Genomic DNA, 13,388 nt, shown 5'->3' with positions numbered 1-13,388 from the left:
AGGCCAAGGGCCTTCGCCAAAAAGAAGACTTCGACCTTGATAGAACGACGACTGGCTAATATTTCGACAAGTTTGAGATAACACCCTTTAAGGCCAAGGGCCTTCGCCAAAATGAAGATTTCGACCTTGATTAAATGCCGATGGGTAAATATTTCAAAAAGTTCAAAATAGCACCCTTTAAGGCCAAGGGCCTTCGCCAAAAAGAACAGTTTGACCTTAATCGAACGGCGACGTGTTAATATTTTGACAAGTTCGAAATAACACCCTTTAAGGCCAGGGGCCTTCACCAAAAAGAAGAGTTCGACTTGGTCGAATGACGACGGGCTAATATTTTGACAAGTTCGAAATAACACCCTTTAAGGCCATGGGCCTTCACCAAAAAGAAGAATTCGACCTTGATCGAACGACGACGGGTCAGTATTTCGACATGTTTGAAATAACACCCACCAAAAAGAAGAGTTCGACCTTGATCGAACGACGACGGGTCAGTATTTCGACATGTTTAAAATAACACCCGCAAAAAAGAAGAGTTCGACCTTAATCGAACGATGACGGGTTAAAATTTTGATAAGTTCGAAATAACACCCTTTTATACAAAGGGCCTTTGCCGAAAAGAAGAGTTCGACCTTGATCCATTGACAACGGGTTAATATTTTGACAAGTTCGAAATAATACCCTTTAAGACCAAGGGCCTTCGCCAAAAAGAAAAGTTCTACCTTGATCGAACGACGATGGGTCAGTATTTTGACAAGTTCGAAATAACACCCTTTAAGGCCAAGTGCCTTCACAAAAAGGAGAGTTCGACCTTGATCAAATGACGACGGGTTAATAATTTGAAAAGTTCAAAATAACACCTTTTAAGGACATTCGCCAAAAAGAACAGTTTGACCTTGATCGAACGACGACGGGTTAATATTTGGACAAGTTCGAAATAACACCCTTTAAGGCAAAGGGCCTTCGCCAAAAAGAAGATTTCGACCTTGATCTAACAACGACGGGTTAATATTTCGACAAGTTCGAAATAACACCCTTTAAGGCCAAGGGACTTTGCCAAAAAAGAAGAGTTCGACCTTGATCGAACGACGACGGGTCAGTATTTCGACATGTTTGAACTAACACCCGCCAAAAAGAAGAGTTCTACCTTGATCGAACGACGATGGGTCAGTATTTTGGCATGTTTGAAATAACACCCGCCAAAAGGAAGAGTTCGACCTTGATCGAACGATTACGGGTTAATATTTTGACAAGTTCGAAATAACACCCTTTTAGACCAAGGGCCTTCGCCAAAAAGTAAAGTTCTACCTTTATTGAACGACGATGGGTCAGTATTTTGACAAGTTCGAAATAACACCCTTTAAGGCCAAGAGCCTTCGCCAAAAAGATGATTTCGACCTTGATCGAATGACGATGGGTTAATGTTTCGTCATGTTCGAAATAACACCCTTTAAGGACAAGGGCCTTCGCCAAAAAGAAGAATTTGACCTTCATTGAACGCTGACGGGTCAGTATTATGACAAGTTCGAAATAACACTCTTTAAGGCGAAACGCCTTCGCCAAAAAGAAGACATCGACCTTGATAGAATGACGACGAACTAATATTTTGATAAGTTCGACATAACACCCATTAAGGCCAAGGGACATCGCCAAAAAGAAGAGTTCGACGATGTGTTAGTACTTTGACACGTTTTAAATAACACCCTTTAAGGCAAAGGGCCTTTGCCAAAAGAAGAGTTCGACCTTGATCGAACGACGATAGGTCAGTACTGTGACAAGTTCGAAATAACCCCCTTTAAGTCCAAGGGCCTTCGCCAAAAAGAAGAGTTCGACCATGATCGAATGACGACGGGTTAATATTTCAAAAATTTCGAAATAACACCCTTTAAGGCCAAGGGCCTTCGCCAAAAAGAAAAGTTCTACCATGATCGAACGACGATGGGTCAGTATTTTGACAAATTAGAAATAACACCCTTTAAGGCCAAGTGCCTTCGCCAAAAAAAAATGTTCGACCTTGATCGAATGACGACGGGTTAATAATTTGAAAAGTTCAAAATAACACCCTTTAAGGACATTCGCCAAAAAAAAAACAGTTTGACCTTGATCGAACGACGACGCGTTAATATTTCGATAAGTTCGAAATAACACCCTTTAAGACCAAGGGCCTTCGCCAAAAAGAAGATTTCGACCTTTATCTAACAATGACGGGTTAATATTTCGACAAGTTCGAAATAACACCCTTTATGGCCAAGGGCCTTTGCCAAAAAGAAGAGTTCGACCTTGATCGAATGATGACGGGATAGTATTTCGACAAGTTCAAAATAACACTCTTTAAGGCCAAAAGCCTTCGCCAAAAAGAGAACTTCGACCTTGATAGAACGACAATGGGCTAATATTTCGACAAGTTCGAGATAACACCCTTTAAGGCCAAGGGCCTTCGCCAAAATGAAGATTTCGACCTTGATCAAACGACGACTGGTAAATATTTCAAAAAGTTCGAAATAACACCCTTTAAGGTAAAGGGCCTTCGCCAAAAACAAGAGATCGATTTTGATCGAATGACGACATGTCAACATTTCGACAAGTTCGAAATAACATTTTTTAAAGCCAAGAGCCTTCGCCAAAAAGAAGAGTTCGACCTTGATCGAACGACGATGGGTCAGTATTTCGACAAGTTCGAAATAACATTTTTTAAGGCCAAGGGCCTTCGCCAAAAAAAATATTTTGACCTTGATTGAAGGACGATGGGTTAATATTTCGACAAGTTCGAAATAACACCCTTTAAGCCAAGGGCTTTCGCCAAAAAAAAGAGTTCGACCTTGAATGAACGACGACGGGTTAATATTTCGACAATTTCGAAATAATACCCTTTAAGGCCAAGGGCCTTTTCCATAAAGAAGAGTTCGACCTTGTTCGAATGATGACGGGTCAGTATTTCGACAAGTTCAAAATAACACTCTTTAAGGCCAAACGCCTTCGCCAAAAAGAAGATTTTGACATTGATAGAACGACGATGGGCTAATATTTCGACAAGTTCTAGATAACTCCCATTAAGGCTAATGGCCGTCGCCAAAATGAATATTTCGACCTTGATTAAACGTCGACGGGTAAATATTTTAAAAAGTTTGATATAACACCCTTTAAGGCCAAGGGCTTTCGCCAAAAAGAAGAGTTCGATCTTGATCGAACGACAATGGGTCAGTACTTTGACAAGTTCGAAATAACACTCTTTAAGGCCAAACGCCTTCGCCAAAAAGAAGACTTCGACCTTGATAGAACGACGACGGGCTAATATTTCGACAAGTTTGAGATAACACCCATTAAGGCCAAGGGCCATCGCCAAAGTGAAGATTTTGACCTTGATCAAACGACGACGGGTAAATATTTCAAAAAGTTCGAAATAACACCCTTTAAGGCCAACGGCCTTCGCCAAAAAAAAGAGTTCGACCTTGTTCGAACGACAATGGGTCAGTACTTTGACAAGTTCGAAATAACACCCTTTAAGTCCAAGGGCCTTCGCCAAAAAGAAGAGTTCAACCTTGATCGAACGACGACGGGTTAATATTTTGAAAAGTTCAAAATAACACCCTTTAAGGCCAAGGGCCTTCGCCAAAAAGAACAGTTTGACCTTAATCGAACGACGATGGGTTAATATTTCGACAAGTTCGAAATAATTCCCTTTAAGGGGCCTTCGCCAAAAAGAAGAATTCGACTTGATCGAATGACGACGGGCTAATATTTTGACAAGTTTGAAATAACACCCTTTCAGGCCAAGGGCCTTCGCCAAAAAGAACAGTTTGACCTTAATCGAACGACGACGGGTTAATATTTTGACAAGTTCGAAATAACACCCTTTAAGGCCAAGGGCCTTCGCCAAAAAGAAGACTTCGACCTTGATAGAACGACGACTGGCTAATATTTCGACAAGTTTGAGATAACACCCTTTAAGGCCAAGGGCCTTCGCCAAAAAGAACAGTTTGACCTTAATCGAACGGCGACGTGTTAATATTTTGACAAGTTCGAAATAACACCCTTTAAGGCCAGGGGCCTTCGCCAAAAAGAAGAATTCGACCTTGATTGAATGACGGCGGTTCAGTATTTCGACATGTTTGAAATAACACCCACCAAAAAGAAGAGTTCGACCTTGATCGAATGACGACGGGTCAGTATTTCGACATGTTTAAAATAACACCCGCAAAAAAGAAGAGTTCGACCTTGATCGAACGATGACGGGTTAAAATTTTGATAAGTTCGAAATAACACCCTTTTATACAAAGGGCCTTTCCCGAAAAGAAGAGTTCGACCTTGATCCATTGACAACGGGTTAATATTTTGACAAGTTCGAAATAATACCCTTTAAGACCAAGGGCCTTCGCCAAAAAGAAAAGTTCTACCTTGATCGAACGACGATGGGTCAGTATTTTGACAAGTTCGAAATAACACCCTTTAAGGCCAAGTGCCTTCACAAAAAGAGAGTTCGACCTTGATCGAATGACGACGGGTTAATAATTTTAAAAGTTCAAAATAACACCTTTTAAGGACATTCGCCAAAAAGAACAGTTTGACCTTGATCGAACGACGACGGGTTAATATTTGGACAAGTTCGAAATAACACCCTTTAAGGCAAAGGGCCTTCGCCAAAAAGAAGATTTCGACCTTGATCTAACAACGACGAGTTAATATTTCGACAAGTTCGAAATAACACCCTTTAAGGCCAAGGGACTTTGCCAAAAAGAAGAGATCAACCTTGATCGAATGATGACGGGACAGTATTTCGACAAGTTCAAAATAACACTCTTTAAGGCCAAACGCCTTCGCTAAAATGAAGATTTCGACCTTGATCAAATGACGACGGGTGAATATTTCAAAAAGTTCTAAATAACACCCTTTAAGGTCAAGGGCCTTCGCCAAAAAGAAGAGTTCAACCTTGATCGAATGACGACGGGTCAACATTTCGACAAGTTCGAAATAACATTTTTAAGGCCAAGGGCCTTCTCCAAAAATAAGAGTTCGACCTTGATCAAACGACGATGGGTCAGTATTTCGACAAGTTCAAAATAACCCTCTTTAAGGCCAAACGCCTTCGCCAAAAAGAAGACTTCGACCTTGAAAGAACGACAACGGGCTAATATTTCGACAAGTTCGAGATAACACCCTTTAAGGCCAAGGGCCTTCGCCAAAATGAAGATTTCGACCTTGATCAAACGACGACAGGTAAATATTTCAAAAAGTTCGAAATAACACCCTTTAAGGTCAAGGGCCTTCGCCAAAAAGAAGAGTTCGACCTTGATCGAATGACGACGGGTCAACATTTAGACAAGTTCAAAATAACTTTTTTTAAGGCCAAGGGCCTTCGCCAAAAGAAGACTTCGACCTTGATAGAACGACGACGGGCTAATATTTCGACAAGTTTGAAATAACATTTTTTAAGGCCAAGGGCCTTCGCCAAAAAGAAGAGTTCGACCTTGATCGAACAACGATGGACTAATATTCCGACAAGTTTGAAATAACACCCTTTAAGCCAAGGGCTTTCGTCAAAAAGAAGAGTTCGACCTTGAATGAATGACGACGAGTTAATATTTCGACAACTTCGAAATAACACCCTTTAAGACCAAGGGCCTTCGCCAAAAAGAAGATTTCGACCTTGATCTAACAACGACGGGTTATTATTTTGACAAGTTCGAAATAAAACCCTTTAAGGCCAAGGGCCTTTGCCAAAAAGAAGAGTTCGACCTTGATCGAATGATGATGAGACAGTATTTCGACAAGTTCAAAATAACACTCTTTAAGGCCAAACGCCTTCGCCAAAAAGAAGACTTCGACCTTGATAGAACGGTAACGGGCTAATATTTCGACAAGTTCGAGATAACACCCTTTAAGGCCAAGGGCCTTCGCCAAAAAGAATATTTCGACCTTGATCAAACGACGACGGATAAATATTTCAAAAGGTTCGAAATAACACCCTTTAAGGTCAAGGGCCTTCTCCAAAAAGAAGAGTTCGACTTTGATCGAACGGTGATAGGTCAACATTTCGACAAGTACGAAATAACATTTTTTAAGGCCAAGGGCCTTCGCCAAAAAGAAGAGTTCGACCTTGATCGAACGATGATGGGTCAGTATTGCGACAAGTTCGAAATAACCTTTTTTAACACCAAGGGCCTTCGCCTAAAAGAAGAGTTCGACCTTGATCGAACGACAATGGACTAATATTCCAACAAGTTCGAAATAACACCCTTTAAGCCAAGGGCTTTCGCCAAAAAGAAGAGTTCGAACTTGATAGAACGACGACGGGCTAATATTTCGACAAGTTCGAGATAACATCCTTTAAGGCCAAGTGTCGTCGCCAAAATGAAGATTTCGACCTTGATTAAACGGCGACGGGTAAATATTTCAAAAAGTTCGAAATAACACCCTTTAAGGCCAAGGACCTTTGCCAAAAGGAAGAGTTTGATCTTGATCGAACGATGACAGGCTAATATTTTGATAAGTTCGAAATAACACTTTTTAAGGCCAAGGGCTTTCACCAAAAAAAAGTGTTCGACCTTGAATGAACGACGACAAGTTAATATTTTGACAAGTTCGAAATAACACCCTTTAAGTCCAAGAGCCTTCGCCAAAAAGAAGAGTTCGACCTTTATCGAATGATGACGGGACAATATTTCGACAAGTCTAAATAACACTCTCTAAGCCAAACACCTTCGCCAAAAAGAAGACTTCGACCTTGATAGAATGACGACGGGCTAATATTTCGAAAAGTTCGAGATAACACACTTTAAGGCCTAGGGCCTTAGCCAAAATGAAGATTTCTACCTTGATCAAACGACGACGGGTAAATATTTCAAAAAGTTCGAAATAACACCCTTTAAGGTCAAGGTCCTTCTCCAAAAAGAAGAGTTCGTCATTGATCGAATGACGACGGGTCAGTATTTTGACAAGTTCGAAATAACATTTTTTAAGGCCAAGGGCCTTCGCTAAAAAGAAGAGTTCGACCTTGATCAAACGACGATGGGTCAGTATTTCCACAAGTTTGAAATAACATTTTTTAAGGCCAGGGGCCTTCGCAAAAAAGAAGAGTTCGACCTTTATCGAACGACGATGGGTTAGTATTTCGACAAGTTTGAAATAACATTTTTTAAGGCCAAGGCCCTTCGCAAAAAAGAAGATTTCGACCTTGATCGAACAACGATGGACTAATATTCCGACAAGTTCGAAATGACACCCTTTAAGCCAAGAGCTTTCTCCAAAAAGAATAGTTCGACCTTGAATGAACGACGACAGGTTAATATTTCGACAAGTTCGAAATAACACCCTTTAAGGCCAAGGGCCTTCGCCAAAAAGAAGAGTTCGACTTGATCGAATGACGACGGGCTAATATTTTGACAAGTTCGAAATAACACCCTTTAAGGCCATGGGCCTTCGCCAAAAAGAATAGTTCAACCTTGATCAAACGACGACGTGTCAGTATTTGGACATGTTTGAAATAACACCCACCAAAAAGAAGAGTTTTACCTTGAACGAACGACGACGGGTCAGTATTTTGACATGTTTAAAATAACACCCGCAAAAAAGAAGAGTTCGACCTTGATCGAACGATGACGGGTTAAAATTTTGACAAGTTCGAATTAACACCCTTTTAGACCATGGGCCTTCGCCAAAAAAGAAGAGTTCGACCTTGATCCATTGACAACGGGTTAATATTTTGACAAGTTCGAAATAATACCCTTTAAGGCCAAGGGTCTTCGCCAAAAAGAAAAGTTCTACCTTGATCGAACGACGATGGGTCAGTATTTTGACAAGTTCGAAATAACACCCTTTAAGGCCAAGTGCCTTCGACAAAAAGAAGAGTTCGACCTTGATCGAATGACGATGGGTTAATAATTTGAAAAGTTCAAAATAACACCCTTTAAGGACATTTGCCAAAAAGAACAGTTTGACCTTGATCGAACGACGACGGGTTAATATTTCGACAAGTTCGAAATAACACCCTTTAAGGCCAAGGGACTTCGCCAAAAAGAAGATTTCGACCTTGATGTAACAACGACGGGTTAATATTTCGACCAGTTCGAAATAACACCCTTTAAGGCCAAACGCATTCGCCAAAAAGAAGACTTCGACCTTGATAGAACGACAACGGGCTAATATTTCGACAAGTTCGAGATAACACTCTTTAAGGCCAAGGGCCTTCGCTAAAATGAAGATTTCGACCTTGATCAAACGACGACAGGTAAATATTTCAAAAAGTTCAAAATAACACCCTTTAAGGTCAAGGGCCTTCGCCAAAAAGAAGAGTTCGACCTTGATCGAATGACGACGGGTCAACATTTAGACAAGTTCGAAATAATTTTTTTTAAGGCCAAGGGCCTTCGCCAAAAAGAATAGTTCGACCTTGATCGAACGATGATGGGTCAGTATTTCGACAAGTTCGAAATAACATTTTTTAAGGCCAAGGGCCTTCGCCAAAAAGAAGAGTTCGACCTTGATCGAACGAAAATGGACTAATATTACAACAAGTTCGAAATAACACCCTTTAATCCAAGGGCTTTCGCCAAAAAGAAAAGCTCGATCTTGATAGAACGACGACGGGACAATATTTCGACAAGTTCAAAATAACACACTTTAAGGCCAAACGCCTTTGCCAAAAAGAAGACTTCGACCTTGATAGAACGACGACGGGCTAATATTTAGACAAGTTTGAGATAACACCCTTTAAGGCCAAAGGCCTTCGCCAAAATGAAGATTTTGACCTTGATCAAACGACGACGGGTAAATATTTCAAAAAGTTCGAAATAACACCCTTTAAGGCCAAGGGCCTTCGCCAAAATGAAGATTTCGACCTTGATCAAACGACGACGGGTAAATATTTCAAAAAGTTCGAAATAACACCCTTTAAGCCAAGGGCTTCGCCAAAAAGAAGAGTTCAACCTTGATCCATTGACAACGGGGTAATATTTCGACAAGTTCTAAATAATACCTTTTAAGGCCAAGGGCCTTCGCCCAAAATAAAAGTTCTACCTTGATCGAACGACGATGGGTCAATATTTTGACAAGTTCGAAATAACACCCTTTAAGGACAAGTGCCTTCGCTGAAAAGAAGAGTTCGACCTTGATCGAATAACGACAGGTTAATATTTTGAAAAGTTCAAAATAACACCCTTTAAGGCCATTCGCCAAATAGAACAGTTTGACCTTGATCGACCGACGACGGGTTAATATTTCGACAAGTTCGAAATAACACCCTTTAAGGCCAAGGGCCCTCACCAAAAAGAAGATTTCGACCTTGATCTAACAACGACGGGTTAATATTTCGACAAGTTTGAAATAACACTCTTTAAGGCCAAGGGCCTTCGCGAAAAAGAAGAATTCGACCTTGATCGAATGATGACGGGACAATATTTCGACAAGTTCAAAATAACACTCTTTAAGGCCAAACGCCTTTCCCGAAACGAAGACTTCGACCTTGATAGAACGACGACGGGCTAATATTTCGACAAGTTTGAGATAACACCCTTTAAGGCCAAGGGCCTTCGCCAAAATGAAGATTTTGACCTTGATCAAACGACGACGGGTAAATATTTCAAAAAGTTCGAAATAACACCCTTTAAGCTCAAGGGCCTTCGCCAAAAAGAAGAGTTCGACCTTGATCGAATGAAGACGGGTCAGTATTTCGACAATTTTGAAATAACATTTTTTAAGGCCAAGGGCTTTCGCCAAAAAGAAGAGTTCGACCTTGATCGAACGACGACGGGTTAATATTTCGACTATTTCGAAATTACACCCTTTAAGGCCAAGGGCCTTTTCCAAAAAGAAGAGTTCGACCTTTATCGAATGATGACGGGTCAGTATTTTAACAAGTTCAAAATAAGACTCTTTAAGTCTAAACGCCTTCGCCAAAAAGAAGACTTTGACATTGATAGAACGACGATAGGCTAATATTTCGACTAGTTCGAGATAACACCCATTAAGGCCAAGGGCCGTCGCCAAAATGAATATTTCGAACTTGATTAAACGTCGACGGATAAATATTTCAAAAAGTTCGAATTAACACCCTTTAAGGCCAAGGGCCTTTGCCAAAAATAAGAGTTCGACCTTGATCGAACGACAATGGGTCAGTACTTTGACAAGTTTGAAATAACACCCTTTAAGGCCAAGGGCCTTCGCCAAAAAGAAGAGTTCGACCTTGATCGAATGACGACGGGTTAATATTTTGAAAAATTCAAAATAAAACCCTTTAAGCCAAGGGCTTTCGACAAAAAGAAGAGTTCGACCTTGAATGAAAGACGACGAGTTAATATTTCGACAAGTTAGAAATAACACCTTTTAAAGCCAAGGGGCTTCGCCAAAAAGAAGAATTTGACCTTGATCAAACGATGACGGGTCAGTATTTCGACAAGTTTGAAATAACACTCTTTAAGGCCAAACGCCTTCGCCAAAAAGAAGACTTCGACTTGATCGAACGACGACGGACTAATATTTCGACAAGTTCGAAATAACACCCTTTAAGGCCAAGGGCCGTCGCCAAAGTCAAGATTTCGACCTTGATCAAACGACGACGGGTAAATATTTCAAAAAGTTCGAAATAACACCCTTTAAGGCCAACGGCCTTCGCCAAAAAGAAGGGTTCGACCTTGTTCGAATGACGATGGGTCAGTACTTTGACAAGTTCAAAATAACACCCTTTAAGGCCAAGGGCCTTCGCCAAAAAGAAGAGTTCGACCTTGATCGAACGACGACGGGTTAATATTTCGAAAAGTTCAAACTAACACGCTTTAAGGCCAAGGGCCTTCGCCAAAAAGAACAGTTTGACCTTGATCGAACGACGACGGGTTAATATTTTGACAAGTTCGAAATAACACCCTTTAAGGCCAAGGGCCTTTGCCAATAAGAAGTGTTCGACTTGATCGAATGACGACGAGCTAATATTTTGACAAGTTCGAAATAACACTCTTTAAGGCCACGGGCCTTCGCCAAAAAGAAGAGTTCGACCTTGATCGAACGATGACGGGTCTGTATTTCAACATGTTTGAAATAACACCCGCCAAAAAGAAGAGTTCGACCTTGATCAAACGACGACGATTCAGTATTTTGACATGTTTGAAATAACACCCGCCAAAAGGAAGAGTTTGACCTTGATCGAACGATGACGGGTTAATATTTTGTCAAGTTCGAAATAACACCCTTTTAGACCAAGGGCCTTCGCCAAAAAGTAAAGTTCTACCTTGATTGAACGACGATGGGTCAGTATTTTGACAAGTTCGAAATAACACCCTTTAAGGCCAAGAGCCTTCGCGAAAAAGATGATTTTGACCTTGATCGAATGACGATGGGTTAATGTTTCGTCATGTTCGAAATAACACCCTTTAAGGCCAAGGGACTTCGCCAAAAAGAAGAATTTGACCTTGATCGAACGCTGACGGGTCAGTATTTCGACAAGTTCGAAATAACACTCTTTAAGGCCAAACACCTTTGCCAAAAAGAAGTGTTCGACTTGATCGAATGACGACGGGCTAATATTTTGACAAGTTCGAAATAATACCCTTTAAGGCCACGGGCCTTCGACAAAAAGAAGAGTTCGACCTTGATCGAACGACGACGGGTCAGTATTTCGACATGTTTGAAATAACACCCGCCAAAAAGAAGAGTTAAACCTTGATCGAACGACGATGGGTCAGTACTTTGACACGTTTTAAATAACACCCTTTAAGGCCAAGGTCCTTCGCCAAAAAGAAGAGTTTGACCTTGATCGAACGACGATGGGTCAGTACTGCGACAAGTTCGAAATAACACCCTTTAAGTCCAAGGGCCTTCGCCAAAAAGAAGAGTTCGACCTTGATCGAATTACGACGGGTTAATATTTTGAAAAGTTCAAAATAACACCCTTTAAGCCAAGGGCTTTCGCCAAAAAGAAGAGTTCGACCTTGAATGAACGACGACGAGTTAATATTTCGACAAGTTCGAAATAACACCCTTTAAGGCCAAGGGGCTTCGCCAAAAAGTAGAATTTGACCTTGTTCGAACGATGACGGGTTAGTATTTTGACAAGTTCGAAATAACACTCTTTAAGGCCAAACGCCTTCACCAAAAAGAAGACTTCAACCTTGATAGAACGACGACGGGCTAATATTTCGACAAGTTCGAGATAACACCCTTTAAGGCCAAGGGTCGTCGCCAAAATGAAGATTTCGACCTTGATTAAACGGCGACGGGTAAATATTTCAAAAAGTTCGAAATAACACCCTTTAAGGCCAAGGACCTTCGCCAAAAAGAAGAGTACGACCTTGATCGAACGATGATGGGTCAGTACTTTGACAAGTTCGAAATAACACCCTTTAAGGCCAAGGGCCTTCGCCAAAAAGAAGAGTTCGACCTTGATCGAATGATGATGGGACAGTATTTCGACAAGTTCAAAATAACACTCCTTTAAGGCCAAGGGCCTTCGTCAAAAAGAACAGTTTGACCTTGATCGAACGACGACGGGTTAATATTTTGACAAGTTCGAAATAACACCCTTTAAGGCCAAGGGCCTTCGCCAAAAAGAAGTGTTCGACTTGATCGAATGACGACAGGCTAATATTTTTACAAGTTCGAAATAACACCCTTTAAGGCCGGGGGCCTTCGACAAAAAGAAGAGTTCGACCTTGATCGAACGACGACGGGTCAGTATTTCGACATGTTTTAAATAACACCCGCCAAAAAGAAGAGTTCGACCTTGATCGAACGACGACGGGTCAGTATTTTGACATGTTTGAAATAACACCCGCCAAAAGGAAGAGTTCGACTTTGATCGAACGATGACGGGTTAAAATTTTGACAAGTTCGAAATAACACACTTTTAGACCAAGGGCCTTCGCCAAAAAGTAAAGTTCTACCTTGATTGAACGACGATGGCTCAGTATTTTGACAAGTTCGAAATAACACCCTTTAAGGCCAAGAGCCTTCGCCAAAAAGATGATTTCGACCTTGATCGAATGACGATGGGTTAATGTTTCGTCATGTTCGAAATAACACCCTTTAAGGCCAAGGGCCTTCACCAAAAAGAAGAATTTGACCTTGATCGAACGCTGACGGGTCAGTATTTCGACAAGTTCGAAATAACACTCTTTAAGGCCAAACGCCTTCGCCAAAAAGAAGACTTCGACCTTGATAGAATGACGACGGGCTAATATTTTGACAAGTTCGTCATAACACCCATTAAGGCCAAGGGACATCGCCAAAAAGAAGAGTTCGACCATGATCGAACGACGATGGGTCAGTACTTTGACACGTTTTAAATAACACCCTTTAAGGCCAAGGTCCTTCGCCAAAAAGAAGAGTTCGACCTTGATCGAACGACGATGGGACAGTACTGTGACAAGTTTGAAATAACACCCTTTAAGTCCAAGGGCCTTCGCCAAAAA

Source organism: Nicotiana tabacum, chromosome 11 (genome assembly GCF_000715075.1).
Source record: "Nicotiana tabacum cultivar K326 chromosome 11, ASM71507v2, whole genome shotgun sequence".
Classification (NCBI taxonomy): Eukaryota; Viridiplantae; Streptophyta; class Magnoliopsida; order Solanales; family Solanaceae; genus Nicotiana; species Nicotiana tabacum.
This window is presented reverse-complemented; position numbering follows the sequence as displayed.